Here is a 14,717-nt window from a genome sequence, read left to right on the forward strand (position 1 = left end):
TTGTATAGATAAGAAGCTTTTCGTAATTATTGCCCCATTTTAACAGCCAGAGGCTTCAAATTTCACCGAATGCTTACATATAGACCATTCATTGTTTTGTTGAAAAAATTGTATAGATCGGTGATCTATATAGTATATATCCCATACAACCGATTGTTATTGTTATTGTTGTAGCAGTGCTTCTCCCCATCCAATAGGTGCGACCAATCACAAATTGTCATCAATGTCTTCTAACGGGAGTGCAAGGAAACTTCCAGTTTCAACAGGGGTGGACCATAATGAGATTCATGTTAGAGGCATTGGTTCCACATTACAATTAAGGAGATGGTTGGTGTCATGTGGGGACATTGCAAACGGGGCATAAATTTTGTATGTCGGGGTTGATTCTGGATAGGTAAGAGTTTATCCTGTTACAGTATCCAGATCGAAGTTGAGCTAGAGTGACTCGCGTTTCCCTGGGAGTATGCGTTCCTCTTCCGCAAGTTTTAGGTACTGTTCTTTGAGTACTGGATTCACCTGGCATAAAGGTCCGACGCCTGTTTGTGGAGTTCGCTGAGGACCTGCTTGTGTTTTTTGGCTTCACACGGCTGAGTTCTCAGGTGCCGTATTTCCTCATAATGCTTACGGAGATGACTCCTTAAGCCCCTGGCCGGTGTAGGCTCATCAATCAGATGTCTGTTAGGATGCCCAGGTTTCTGGGTATTCAACAGGAACTGTTTTGTTAGCATCTCATTTCTCTCCCTGATGGGGAGTATTCTCGCCTCATTATGAAGATGGTGGGGGACATAAGAAGACAACCCGTGGCGGTTTTGAGGGCAGTATTTTGGCATGCCTGTAGCTTCTTCCAGTGAGTGGTCTTTAGGCTTGGGCACCATATCGGGGACGCGTGGGATGCAATCGGCTGGCCAATTGCTTCGCAAGTGATAATGAGCGTTTCTTTATCTTTTCCCCAAGTACTGCCAGCAAGAGATTTGAGGATTTTATTACGGCTCTGGATTTTCGGTACAATTGCGGCTGCATGCTCACCAAAATGTAGATCTTGATCAAACGTCACACCCAAGATTTTGGGATGTATGACTCCTAGCCGTTAAAAAAGGGTTAAAGCTTCAAAATTCTTCATATTCTTACGTTTACGTCATACATTGTTAATATAATGATAAGTAAGTCATGCCCCCAGCGGGTTAGGGGGATTAGAATATACCCGCGGTAGGTATGCCTGTCGTAAGAGGCGACTAATAGCGTTTTCTTTTCCGAAATAAATTGTTGCCTAAGTAAATGGTAAAGCCTTAACACGTTGGCTGCCACGTCGCACATTTTCGTACATTTTAATATGGCAGTTTACATGGAATTTGGATTCTCTGGCCTTTGGTGAACATTTTGGTGTATTTCCCATGGCCGCTGTATATTTTAAATAGTATTTTTTGGATAATAAAATAGTTGGAAATTTGAATTTTTCTTTTTACTAATTCTTTTAAAAACAATTTATTTATGAGAAAAAATATATACTAAATATGCATGTAAATTCAAATGGAGATAACTAGAAAAACAATAAACTTAAAATTAAAAATTCAATTTGTTAATTTGGCAAAATTAATTCTTCTGGTGGGAATATTTAGGAAAACATTCCACACAGTTGCAATTTATTGGGCAATAGATGGTGGCCCTTTTAAGCTCTTCCTAGCTGATACCCTATCAGCAGATTTTTTTGGCATTGCTTAACACAATACGCAAACACGCCTTATTGTTTTTCTGTTATCGTCCTTTCTTTTTTCTATAAAATGTTTTCCTTTTGTTATGGGTTCTGGAGACATGAAGTCCAACAAAGCATTTGAAATCTCCTGCCGAAACTTGGTTATTGAAATTTGTTTGTTTGTAGCCTTTTTATATTGTAACGAATTTACTGCAAATCTTCTTATTTGCAACCTTCTGCTAAGTTCGAATCACTAAACTATTGAATAAATAACTCCAATATTTAATAATGCAAAATGGCCTTTATTAAAGTTCTTTACAATAACACTATAACTGATTTTCGAAATAATACTGCTATTGCTCGACAGATAGCGTGCTTAATCGAAACTGACTCTAGCGCCTCTATTGTTGAGGCCTTTTATACTCTTTGATTTCCTCGTTGCATCTTCTAGGCGCTTCTGTTCTCGAATCTACTAGTTGGTTATCTGTTATAATTATAACTACAGATGTATGTACATACGTGTATAGCTCTCATATGCGCGCGTGTTTGTGAGCGACACTTCCACAATTATAATTGCATATCTCAGATAAGATATCTGCATGTGTTTGTTACTTCTCCGCTGCGTATACGTACATATGTGTAGGCATAATGATTGAATTATTGATGTGCATTCACGTCACTGCTTAGCATCGGCTTAGAGATGGCAGTACCCCTTAGTGTTGCTAATATTCGTAACAATATATTATAAAGGCATTTACGACAGACATTCTAAGTAACAGTTCAAAAGCCACTTTGCGGTACCACTTAACACCTTTTCTGAGAGTGGTGGCGTAGGAGGTCATTTGATCGGATATATCAACACCTAATTTGGCTTTATTGTAATCAATAATAGCAAAGGGGGTTTCAATAGCTCGTTGCCTTCGCTTCCTGGTGGATGGTGGATTGTTGGTACTGATGGATGGTTCATTACTGTCTACATTTGGATGGCTCGACGTGGCTACCATTACACGGTGGTGTTTCGTCGAAAGAATCCTAACATCTCTGATGTCCTTCCACTTAACACAACCACTCCATTTTCCTCCTCACGGGCTACCATTTCGCCTCTTTTCAGAGAAGCTTTCATTACATCAGCCGGACAATTCTTTTTTTTTTGCCCATAAGGGTTTCTATTTTTATTTATTATTATTATTTTTATTCTTTTTTGTTTCTTAGTGCCTAAAAATATGTTTTGAATACTCGCGATTTTATTTTGGTGCCTAATATTGCAGTTACAACGGTTTTTTTTGTGTCGCACATTTTCGTGGGACGTGGCCCCACATGTTTTATGTTCTCCCAGGCCATGCGCACGAAAATGTGCGACACAAAAAAAACGTTATAACGGAAAAATTAGGGACCAAAATAAAGTCGCGAATAGTCAAAACTTATTTTGAGGCACTAAGAAACAAAAAAACAAAAACAAGTAGTTGGCCTCAGGTGACCAAAATTGTTAAATGACATTGCCACTGAACGATCAAAATTCTAAAAAGGCTTTGGCAGTGTTATGTTCTATAAGTCTTTATTGTAAGAATTATATAATGTGACTACAAGATATGATATAGATTTATCGATAATAAGGTTGGGTAACAGAATTACCGAGATGTTATAATTACTTAACCCTACATGAATACATAACATTTTTCCCCCTTCTAAGTTGTTGGTGAAAATATAACCTTCGGCTTACGTACTCTCGTTGGTCGCCGTGGTGTTTGTTCGGCTTCTACCTCTGGTGGAACTATTACTGGGTCATCAGGTTGTGAAGGTACCCCTAACGGTAGTTGCTCTTGCCGATCGTTTGACTCATTTCTATTAGGTGAAGCTCTACTTGCTTCGCGGACATCATTTTCTGTGTTCGTACTCTCTATGCTCGGAATAGCTATATGTGGTTTTTTATCTTCGCTCCCCGGAGTGTGGCTTGGCTCCGTTCTTTCACTCATTTCCTCTCTCGTGTAGCCGTTGTTGCCTTGCATGTAGTTTCCTTCGCTGTTGGTGCTTTGCATGTAGTTCCCTTCGTCCTCTCTGTAACTTGGCTGTTGGGTGCTTGGTGCGCCGGCAGCCCGTATTTGGTTTACATGCCTCTTGTAGTACTTGTTGTTGAATAAGATCTCGTAGGGCAGATCACCCATATACCTTATTACCTTACCGCGCAGCCACTTGTTCAGCTGTGGATTTCCCGAAAGGAAATACACCGAATCGCCAGTTGCGAATTCGCGACACCCGTCTTCTTGTTGGATGAACGGTTTTGCCGACACTCGCTCGTTTACGTTTTCGGGTCGAATCAAATCGAGGCGCGTGCGTAGTCGTCGCTTTAAGAACAGTTTTGCTGGGGATTCGCCTGTTTTACTGTGTGGAGCATTTTTGTATTGTCGTAAGAACTCATTTATATTTTGTTTTAACGTTCTCGTTGTGGTCCCCATCGCTTTTAAGGCATTTTTCACCGTTTGCACATTGCGTTCCGCTTGACCGTTTGTGGCTGGATGATAAGGGGCCGTAGTTTTATGGTATTTGACGCCTACTTGGCTTAAGAATTCTTTGAACTCCGCAGACTTGAAATTCGTTCCGTTGTCATAAACTAGTACTTCCGGGACCCCATACGCAGCAAATACGTCATCCAGCAGGGCAATTGTAGCGGTTGAGGTCATTATTTTGGTAGTCTTGACTTCGAGCCACTTGGAGTAAGCGTCGGTGATAATGAGCAGCATCATACCTTCGACAGGTCTTGCGTAGTCGATGTGAATTCGTTCCCATGGGCCTTTTGGGTACTCCCAATGATGGGTGGTGATCTTCGGTGGTTTATTCGCATTTTTTGCGCAACATTCGCATGATTTAGCCGAATTCTCGATGTCTTTATCGATACCTGGCCAGTATATAACAGGCATGCTTAACGAACGAAACGAAATAATATCGTTAATTTGACGATCTTAACGTTAATAAACGAAACGAAGTGACTTCGTTCCGTTTATTAGCGTTGATTATCGTAACGAAATGATATCGTTTCGTTCGTTAAGCATGCCTGGTATATAATGGAACGTGCGATGCTTTTCATTTTAACAACACCCAGATGTGCCTTGTGTAATTCTTGAAGTAATAACTTTCGAAGTTTCATAGGAATAACGACCCGATGCTCGAATGTAAGACAGCCAAATGATACTTGGTACTGGCATTCTGGGGCTTTGTACCCCGCTCTGGTGAGGCATTGACCTTTTTCTAGTATTTGAAGTATTTTTCCCAAACTTTGATCCCTACGGGTTTCTTGGGCGATAAGTGGAGCTGTAACTGGTAGTTGGCTAATCTGCCGTATCATAAAATTATCGAATTCATCACCACATACCGTGCTGTGTTGCTTTAGCTTATTTGTTGAACCCGGTAAGCGGGAGAGGTAATCTGCGTTACCATTTTTCTTAGATTTTTTTATAGAGATATCGAAGTAAAAGTTGATCAGGAAATCAGCGTAGTTTGCCATTCGGGATATACATAATACCGGCAGGGATTTCGTTGGATGTAATATCTGAGCCAGCGGTTTATAGTCTGTTATCAATGTAAAATATCTCGCATATAAGTATTTGAAAAACTTTTGCACGGGCCATACAATTGCAAGTGCCTCTTTGTCAATTTGGGAGTAGCGTTGTTCTGTTTGACTCATGTTACGACTCGCGTATGCCATTGGTCGTTCCGTGTTGTTGTCTACGCGGTGCGACAACACAGCACCTAAGCCTGTTTTACTCGCATCCGTTGCTAATACTAGTGGGAGTGCTGGGTCATACGGCATTAGCACTTGTGGTGAAACCAAAATTTGCTTTATGCTCTTATACGCCGATTCGGCGGCCCGTGGCCAATAAAACTTCCCTTTTTTGATAATATCACGTAATGGTCTTTCTAGTGTTACTAAATTCGGTATAAAATTAGAATAGTATGTTGCCTTACCTAGGAATAGTTTTAGTTGCTCGATTGTTGTGGGTCTCGGTGCATGTAGTATAGCGTCGATATGCTTGGTTGACTTGTGTGTGCCTTGGGCATCGATCCTGTGCTTTAAGAACTCGATTGCAGATCCAGCAAATACACACTTGGATTTATTTAATATGAACCCGAGTTTTTTATACTTTTGGCGTATATGATGATATCGTCGAAAAAATTTCTAACGTTTGGTATATCTTGTAATGTCGTTTCCATCGTGCGCTGCCAAATTGCAGGTATGTTAGCAGCACCATAAACTGCACGTGTTGGACGAATGAGCCCGTGCGTTGTAGTGTTCAGTGTTAGTACATGGGCAAACTCTTGATCAATTCGTAGGTGTGAGTATGAGTCGGTCACATCCAAATGAGAAAATACTGTGGCGCCTTTCATTTGGTTAAAAATGTCTTCTGCTTTGGGAATTGGATACTCATCAATTATCATCTGCGGATTGACAATTGGCTTGTAATTCCCAGTTATACGTATTCCTCCATTTTTCTTTGTAACTACATGTGTAGTAGATGCCCACTCAGAATACTCGACCCGTTCCACAGTGACCAATTTGGCTTCGCTAGCGGCATTTAATTAAAATTTTCAAATTTGAAAAACCGTTAATTTTTTTTTAACAATCGATAACAAATACATTCACTAGATTTGTATCGATTTTTAAAAGCTCAGCTTACAGCTGATGAACAGCTGTGAGCTGTCAAAGTCAGCACATGTTTCTGCAAGTGTTGTGCAAAATATTTCCGCCTTTTTGATCATCGTTTTCGTATTCGTGTTAAACTTGCAAATTTTATTATTTTCATTAAAAGTTTTGTTATATACTAACGCCAAGGTATGTATTATATAAAAAAACTGTGGTTGTGATCTGTGTATACTTATGTTATTTATAAAACGTAATCGTGTTTAAGTGTATTAGCAACTCGCCCATTGTAACGTACACCTGTTTTTCGTGGAGTAGAACTTTCAAAAAGCACCTAGATTCAGTGTAATTTTAAATTTTCCTATATGTGTAAACCATTGTGTGTCCAAAATGTCCAAAATGAACTGCGAGTACCTGCGAGCCTTCAATTTATTGTACTTTTTAGGCAAAATGTCTGTGTCAAAACGCACCCTTTTTTAATATGGCATGAAGAAGCGATCCCCACCAAGAAGTTTCTCGCCGTAGAAAATTATGTTTTTGGTACCGTTTTGAGTAAAATTACCTATACTCAGAAGGAGCAGTGCAAAAATGGAAAGAAACTGCGCAATTTTGTTAGTAGGCTTATCCAAAAGTGGAAGGCCTGTGGCAGAAGTAAGGTGTTTTTCGAAAAAATTAACCAAGAATAGCTAGATACACCATTGGTATTGTTGGGAAAAAAAAGCAAATGAAAATATTGGACGGCCGGGAAAAGAGCTTTCCAAGTGCTGCAGAAAAACGCAAGTCAATAAGATGTCAGGGCTTACAGAGGAAGTGTCATGTGAAGGATTGTTGGTAGCTGCAAGCTGCAGTTTATATAAAGCTGGAAAGCGCAGTGCTTCCAAAGTTGTAGAAATGGTAAATGGCGATGAGGAGTTTAGCGGAAAGGTAATACAAAATATAAACAAACCAAAGCCCCTTCCATCCAAATTTTCGGACGATAAAGCGCTTGCGCTATTTGTAGATCTTGGACATACCAGATACACTTGGAACTTGAATAAGAAAGCAGCAAAAAACCAAAACGCCGATATATATCCATGCTACGAAAAATTACGCTTCGCCAAAAAAAAGTGCTATCCTAGTGACATTACAGTCACTGATTATTATGCTGAAGTGCCACTACAAAGTCTTGTGGACCATACAATAAACAGGATCATGGAAGCACACTCTGAAAGTTTTGAAATCCCATCTAGAAGTAATAATAACACCCATTTAACTGCTGCCTACAAATGGGGTTGTGATGGCAGCAGCGGCCATTCCACATATAGGCAAAAATTTAACGACTGCGAAGGAAACATGAGAGACCAATATTTATTTTCAATTTGTATTGTACCACTGCAAGTGCAGAACGGACCGACAGTTTTATGGAAAAACAATCGACCTTCTTCTACACGATACTGTCGACCAATCAAAATACTTTGCGACAAGGAAACGGCGGACCTGAGTCGCAGGGAAATTGAAAATATTAAGAGCCAAATATTAAATATTGTACCAACATATGTAAACTCATTGATTATTGATCACCAATTTCACATGACCATGCTTGATGGTAAAACTTTCAGCGTCATTTCAGAATATTCGCATATATGCGGAATCTGCAAGGCAACACCGAAAAATATGAATGACTTAAATTTGGTGAAGAGCTTTCCAATTAAAGTGAACCTCTTTCAATATGGGCTATCCAGTCTCCACGCCTGGATAAGGTTTTTTGAATGTATTTTGCACATATCCTATAGAATATTAATAAAAAAGTGGCAAACTCGTGGTGCTGACAAGGATATTGTTGGACAAAATAAAACAAATATACAGCAGAAGCTACGAGAAGAAATGCATTTGTTGGTCGACATACCAATGGCTGTTACTGGAAATACCAACAACGGAAATACGGCAAGAAGGTTCTTTCAACAACCAGATTTAGCCGCTCGTATAACTGGGGTGAACGAAAATTTAATATATCGATTCAGCGTCGTCTTACGAGCACTTGCATGTGGATACGATATAAACACGGAGGCATTCAGACTTTACGCAATGGAAACTGCCGAAATTTTTGTTACTTTATACCCTTGGGTTTACATGCCCTCGTCTGTTCACAGAATTTTAATTCATGGAGCAGACATAATCAATCATTTTTCGCTTCCAATTGGTATGATGTCCGAGGAAGCGCTTGAAGCCAGAAATAAAGATTATCGGAACATCCGTGAAAATAATACCAGAAAAAATTGCAGAAAAAAAACAATGGAAGATATAATTAACGCTCTTTTTGTTTCTTCCGATCCGTTAATATCTTCATTGTCCAACGGCTCATCAATTTCCTATTCCAGAAATATTAGTTTCGATAAGGAAGTTAAAAGCTTGCTTATAATGCATCATTTTGAAGATGATTTCTCTGAATCTGATACTGAAGAATCTGATTAATATTTCTTTTATAATATGGTTTCTCTTTGAGTTGACAATTTTTTTCTTATTTTATATATGAATATATGGTGGAAAATGTTTATTGAATTAAAAACAAATTAAAAAATTAAAAATTAAAAAAAAATTTAAAATAAAAAATTAAAAATTAAAAAAAAAATTTAATTTTTTTTCCAAAAATTGTTTGATTTTTTTCTGAATTGAGAAAAAAAAATTTTGAAGATAACCTCTTTACTTTGGAAGCTATGAATAAAATGCCGCTAGCGAAGCCAAATTGGCCACTGTGCGTTCGTAGAAACCTGCAGCAATTTTTGCGTCAATTTCCTTAGCATATGCATCTCGTAATGCGAATGGAACTTCTCTCGCTCGTGCAGATACGGGTTTAGCATCTGGTTTAAGGTGCACCTTTGCTGCAGGGCCCTTAAAAGTTCCTGCTACCGAAGCAAAGGCGGCCTCCCAATGTCTCAAAATCTGTTGCAAGCGTAGTCTCTTATTTCCAGCGAGGTTAGTTGTTTGCACTGAAACTGTTTTTATGGAACTATTTTTTTGAAATGGTGTGTCTGTAGGGTTTGTTGTTGCATCTGATGCGAACATTTCAGTGAAATTGATTTCATGTATGAAATGTGAAATCCACTCTCGTCCACACAACGTCTCGAAATTACCCTCAACAACATATATATTTAGTTTGCGTATGGTTTTCCCGTATGTTACGTTGACAACTGCACGCCCAATGCAATTAACTTTATGTCCCGTGTAACTTGAAAACTGCCGGTCCGTTGTCTTTAACCTTGCTGTCAGTTTCAACTTGCGGAATAATTTCGTGTTTATTATGCTGCATGGAGCACCCGTATCTAACTGTATTTGCTTTCCTTCAATTAGCATTGTAATCATTTTTCTACCGAAAGTATTCATAGTATTGACGCTACCCTCTTGACGTAAAATTTGTACTGGTTCACATTCATTTGTCTCTTCGAGTTCAGATATCTGTTTACCACTCGACCGGCATACTTTGCTTATGTGGCCCGTTTTTCCGCATGTAAAACGTTTGGCATTTTTGAATTTGCATTCTTTGCGTAAGTGTTGATCTCCACATCCAAAGCAAGTTCCGGTTAGTGACGAGTTCGTATTCTTGTTAGGCTTCTTTTTAATAGACGTCAGTCCCACTTTGTGTGTCGGTTCTGTTTCCAGTCCCTTACCATACCCGTGGCTCGTTGGGTCAGTTCTTTTGAATATGCAATGTCATACGCCTCTGAGAAATTTTTCGGTTGTTTTGTGATAATTTCGTCACAAATACTGCGTGACTCCATACCGAAAAGCATTTGCTCTGTAAGCATCCTATCTAGGAACGCGCCATAATCGCAAAAGGTTGCTGCTTGCTTCAATCGTGGGGTGTACGTGGATATCGATTCTCCTGCTGCCTGCTTTAATTTGCGGAGTTTAAAGCTTTCAGCGTATATATTTCTTTTGCCGTCGAAATGTTTAATTAGCACCTCTTTAATTTCGTTGTATTGTAATTCTTCAGGTTGCTTTAGACTTATTAAAAAGCGAAGTGCTGTATTCAGTTCCGTGCCCATGTGTACTCGGGCATAGTTTGGGTACTCCGTCGTTGGAATTTTACTTAACCCTAGGACTTATACCCAAGTACAGGTGTGGCCAGTAGCTAGTTTGGAGTGATGTAGCTCCTAAAACGCTAAAGATATTGACTTGAAATTTTTGATCTAGAAAAACGAAGTAAATCTACGTCGATTTGTGTCTTATTTGTCATGCTAGGTCCATGCATTGATGAGATATAAGCTTTCAAAGTTGACACCTACGACTTCTTATACCCGGGTACAGGTGTGGCCAGTAGCTTTTTTTCTCGTTTTTTCTCATTTTTTGAAGGATTTATTTATTATTTTCTTTATAAAATATTATTTTATTGATTATTTCTTATAACTAAATATGCAAACAAATTTAAATTATTCAATTGTCTTCATTATTTTCACAAATATTACATGTAAATGTATTTGAAGAATGCTGTATGCATATTGGGCGCTGACATATTCTGCACATGTTACGCGTTCGTCTTCTGTGTTGGTCATGGATGTAGCAGAGAAAACAGCTTCCAACCTGCTGTTTCTTTGGTTTTGCACCAGCAGCTGCAGACGTTGATGGCCTATTGTCAGCACTTCCTTGCAAGGCCGTACTTTTGAAACTCGCGACTGCAATTTTTGTGTTGAAGTTCCGCATCACTTGCTGATTCACCGACCGCTCTTCAATTATGGGCATAGGCAGTTCCTTGGCGAGCTGGCGAAGAAATCTCTTACGCTTCGCATTGGTGCATCTGATGTTGGGATTATTCTCATAATATATGATGTACGCTGCCGATGCCGTCAAAACAATCATATTGAAGAATAGGGACAACGGCCAACGCTTTGTCATCCTTTGGCAAGTATATTCTCCAAACAATTGGTCCATAACGTCCACTCCTCCTTTTGTCTTGTTATAAAACTCGATCATTTCTGGTTTGCCGCTTCCGCCAATGTGATCATCGTCATGCATTGATGATAGTAATATAACTGCCTTGTTTTTTTCGGCACATAGGAGCAAATGGATATGTTGGGCCTAAAACCGAATGTACTTGACCTCTCTGCACGATCTTTGTGTGCCAACATCTCCTTTGGTATGTAGGGCTTATTTTTCCGCAGAGTTCCAACTGCCGTCAAATTCATGGATGACATGCATTCCAGTAGATTTAGGGATGTAAAAAAATTGTCCATCGTTATATTTCGGCCGGTTCCATGAAAGCGGCTTACTAAATCCTTGACCACGCGTTCACCTAGTTAGTTTCCCATCCCTTAGGTGCTTGGCCAGTATATATTTGTCCATGCAGTGGATATGCGTTTTTGGCATCACATACCCACCACACTTTGATGCCATATTTTGCCGGTTTCGATGGGATGTATTGCGTGAAACGGGTACGGCCACGATATGGAAAGAGCTGCTCGTCTACCGTTAGATATTCACTTGGCTTATATGACTGCTCAAAGTTGTAGTTCATCATGGTCCACAGCTCGGATATTGGTGCAGCTTTGTCAGTTACCAAACGTTGTGCCCGTGCGTTGCCATCGTCAAACCTTATAAACCGCAGTATGGCCTGAAAGCGGTTAATGCCCATTGACGCACGATATAATGGACAATTTTCCACCGACCACAAGTCCGGCGCACATTCGGCATTGCTGCGGTTAGCGCCAGTCATAATAAGCACTCCAATGAACGCATACATTTCGCTCAAAGTAACCTTCTTCCATGTTTTCGGTTCCGCCTCGGGATGTTTTGCGTTTAATTCCGCATATGTAGCTTCTGCTTTTTTGTTGGTGTAGCGTACTATAATATCCACCATTTCCGGAGTCATAAAACATTTATATGTATTGACTATTGACATCATAGTAGTTGATCTTGCGGGCCCACTTCGCTGTCGCAAAATATTTTGTTGCCTAGTTTGGCGTGCAAGTCGTGGCTGTGAGCTCCATATGGTACGATCACGTGCTACGAATTCAGCTGCACGCAAATTAATCTCATCAGAATCATCTGCAGCATCGGATTCATTGTCAGATTCTTCGTAATCAGCCTCATCTACCTGGGCATTGTCAATTGTGTAATCAGGGTCTTCTACATCCGATTCAACCACGCCATCTGCTACTGCTACTTGTTCGCTTTCATCCCCTTCAGGGTCGGAAAATAATTCATCATCTGAGATTTCGTCAAACAGGTTTTGTATGTACTGCTCTTTTTCAGCGTCAGATAATCTATATAAAAATAATTAATTTTTATTCCATTTATGAAATTATATTTTAGTTGGTTGTATTTACCTCATATATTGATTCGAAGACAAATATTCCATGTTCGTTCTGCTATCCATGTTGTAATATTTTAAATTTTTTCTGACTTGTTATTTTCACAAATATAAATCAACTTCACACTTCAAAAGAACGCTTTACAATGAATATAAACTCGCAAAACAGCCGTTTATATAGCTGCAACCCTTAAGTTTCTGGAAGCATTTCTTACCTGCCAGGTAGTTGTATTATATCAAATGTTGTTTGTCAGCAAATTCTAGCAAGGGTACAATATAATGTCTTCTTCTAAATAATTAAGAGTGCGCGAAAAAGGTTGTATTCTAAAAATTCTAACAACAATAGAAATTATTGACTTCTTAGAAATAACTTAGAATGCGCGCAATTCTTAGAAGCAGGCTACAAATATATGTTTATAACTACTTAAAATGTTCGTAAGACAGTCAGCTACAACATTGCATTAAAAAAATAACTTGTTTCTCAGAAAAAATGAGAAAAAACGGGTAAAACAGGCTACTGGCCACACCTGTACCCGGGTATAAGAAGTCGTAGTAAAAGTTGGGTATAAGTCCTAGGGTTAATTGCAGTGCCCACTCAAAACGAGTGAAATAATCGTGTACTGTTGCCCCTTCGCCGCTTTTGAAGCCAGTCATTGCAAATGGCGGTACTCGTTGGGATGAAGAATTTGTTGCAGCAGCTGATCCAGCCTGTTGGGAAGCTTGTTCCACCGCTTCACGAATGGCTGCCGTCAGCGCATTCATAATTGTGGTTAGTTCCTGGTTGTCGACGCTCATAGTGCCCACTTCTGACACCACTCTTATGTTCTATAAGTCTTTATTGGTGATATAGATTTATCGATAATAAAGTTGGGTAACAGAGTTACCGAGATGTTATAATTACTTAACCCAACATGAATACATAACAGACAGCCAACGTGTTAATAGAGTTACTCCTACCAAAGAAAATTTTCAACATTTATAGTGCATGCAAAGAACATAAATGGCTAAAAAGTGTATTAGATGATTTTAAAAAAGGGGCTGTCAATCATAATAAAAATTCATTAGCAATTATTTCCTTCATTTCAAATTTCTTCGCTAAAAACCCCCCTTGCCTCCAGATCTTTTGATTTTTTAGGTCGTTACAATTCAAATATTTGATGCTTTATGTCTATGTTAATAAATTTCTTTACAATTCTGTTACGTATTTACTTTGTTGCTGATATTATATTTTTAATATGCAAGCATATGTATGTACGAAGTGAAAACTTATATATTTTAGTCATATTCTGTTTCATAATAATTCTGCAATTTATTAAATATACAAATGTACATGTTAACTTTTACTATAATTTCATAAAGAAGTTTCCTTGTAAATTTGCCTAACGACCATCTACATATATATCAGAGAACAGCAAAAATCGAACACAACAACGTTCGATTACATTCGGCAACATGATCGTGTTCAATGATCCAACTTGCTTAAACGAACATAATCGACATTGATTTAAAATCAACCAACTTATTGCATGCGTGAATATAATCAATTCAGGCGTTTGCTCGTTTGCCTCAACAGCGATTACATTCATCGGAATGACAAGGCAAATATTTTTTACATTTAAATAATGTTAAATTTACAGATTTTTTTTAAGTACACTTCCTATTTTGAAATATAATGCAAATTTGATATTATTTTCCATGTGGGAAACACATTTATATAATGTAATATCTAAATTTTGTCATGTCAAAAACACATAAACCTTTTTCATATCATATTCTAAATACACGTACTTTAATGTTAAAGCTAAAGACATAATTTTTTTTAATTATTTAACTGAAAAAAAAAGTTTTTGAACCCCCAAGGGAATTTTCTGACTACGCCCCTGTCTCCAATTCATGCCTCAGATATTGATGTCGCATGCATATACATATTGTGACGAATATTAGTGACACTAAGTGATACTCACATCCCTAGTCTGATGCTAAGTCAATGAAGTCACAACAACAATAAAGCAGACAGTCGCTTGTATCTACATAAACGAATCAATCATTATGTCTACACATATGTACGTACACGCAGCGGAGAAGCAACGCACAACCACATGCATATATCT

The 14,717-nt window shown here is 38.6% G+C and overlaps 1 protein-coding gene across 5 annotated transcripts in view; it reads right to left on the reverse strand.

Moving 5' to 3' along the window:
- LOC137252399 (DDB1- and CUL4-associated factor 8) overlaps positions 1-14,717 on the reverse strand; it is a 52,579-nt gene that overhangs the window by 1,514 nt on the left and 36,348 nt on the right. The gene's annotated exons all lie outside the window — the stretch shown is intronic.

This window comes from Eurosta solidaginis, chromosome 5, assembly GCF_040869045.1.
Source record: "Eurosta solidaginis isolate ZX-2024a chromosome 5, ASM4086904v1, whole genome shotgun sequence".
Taxonomy (NCBI): Eukaryota; Metazoa; Arthropoda; class Insecta; order Diptera; family Tephritidae; genus Eurosta; species Eurosta solidaginis.